Consider the following 1,010-nt stretch of genomic DNA (forward strand, 5'->3'; position numbering starts at 1 on the left):
CACCATAAATTTCTGGTCTGGTACGAGAACCAGGAGCAGGATGGCCCATTCTGTGAACGGGACAGGAAAATTATTGATTCATATACTTAATCTGTGCGTCACTTTAGCTTAGTGGTAGAGCGTCTGCTGTGTAAGCAGAAGGTCGTCAGTTTAATCCTGGCAACGGGCTTACAGCAGCTTTAGGCTCTTGTCGGGTATGAGGAGCAGGAGCAGGTTTGCTCACTCCGCAAAGGATACAGAAAGATTGTTGATTTATGTACTTATTCTCTGCGTCACTTTAGCTTAGTGGCAGAGCGTCGGCTCTGTGAGCTGAAGGTCGTCAGTCCAATCCTGACAAGTGGCTTATAGCACCATAAATTTCTGGTCTGGTACGAGAAGCAGGAGCAGGATGGCCCATTCTGTGAAGGGGACAGGAAAATTATTGATTCATATAGTTACTGTGTGTGCCACTTTAGCTTAGTGGTAGAGCGTCTGCTTCGTAAGCAGAAGGTCGTCAGTTCAATCCTGGCAAGTGGCTTACAGCAGCATTAGGCTCTAGTCGGGTATGAGGAGCAGGAGCAGGTTTGCTCACTCCGCAAAGGATACAGAAAGATTGTTGATTTATGTACTTATTCTCTGCGTCACTTTAGCTTAGTGGCAGAGCGTCGGCTCTGTGAGCAGAAGGTCGTCAGTCCAATCCTGACAAGTGGCTTATAGCACCATAAATTTCTGGTCTGGTACGAGAAGCAGGAGCAGGATGGCCCATTCTGTGAAGGGGACAGGAAAATTATTGATTCATATAGTTACTGTGTGTGCCACTTTAGCTTAGTGGTAGAGCGTCTGCTTCGTAAGCAGAAGGTCGTCAGTTCAATCCTGGCAAGTGGCTTACAGCAGCATTAGGCTCTAGTCGGGTATGAGGAGCAGGAGCAGGTTTGCTCACTCCGCAAAGGATACAGGAAGATTATTGATTTATGCAGTTATCTTGTGCGTCACTTTAGCTTAGTGGCAGAGCGTCTGCTTGTAAGCAGAAG

The 1,010-nt window shown here is 47.1% G+C and overlaps 5 non-coding genes across 5 annotated transcripts; all 5 read left to right on the forward strand.

Moving 5' to 3' along the window:
* The first annotated feature begins 97 nt into the window (after positions 1–97).
* Positions 98–169, forward strand: Pmar_PMAR026154. Its single transcript has one exon. It is a non-coding gene; the product is annotated as a tRNA-Thr (tRNA).
* A 102-nt stretch (positions 170–271) lies between these two features.
* Positions 272–343, forward strand: Pmar_PMAR026155. The gene has a single exon. It is a non-coding gene; the product is annotated as a tRNA-Thr (tRNA).
* Positions 344–445: 102 nt separating this feature from the next.
* Pmar_PMAR026156 lies at positions 446–517 on the forward strand. Its single transcript has one exon. It is a non-coding gene; the product is annotated as a tRNA-Thr (tRNA).
* A 102-nt stretch (positions 518–619) lies between these two features.
* Positions 620–691, forward strand: Pmar_PMAR026157. The gene has a single exon. It is a non-coding gene; the product is annotated as a tRNA-Thr (tRNA).
* Positions 692–793: 102 nt separating this feature from the next.
* On the forward strand, positions 794–865 carry Pmar_PMAR026158. The gene has a single exon. It is a non-coding gene; the product is annotated as a tRNA-Thr (tRNA).
* Positions 866–1,010: the final 145 nt, after the last annotated feature.

This window comes from Perkinsus marinus, assembly GCF_000006405.1.
Source record: "Perkinsus marinus ATCC 50983 genomic scaffold scf_1104296966094, whole genome shotgun sequence".
Classification (NCBI taxonomy): Eukaryota; Perkinsozoa; order Perkinsida; family Perkinsidae; genus Perkinsus; species Perkinsus marinus.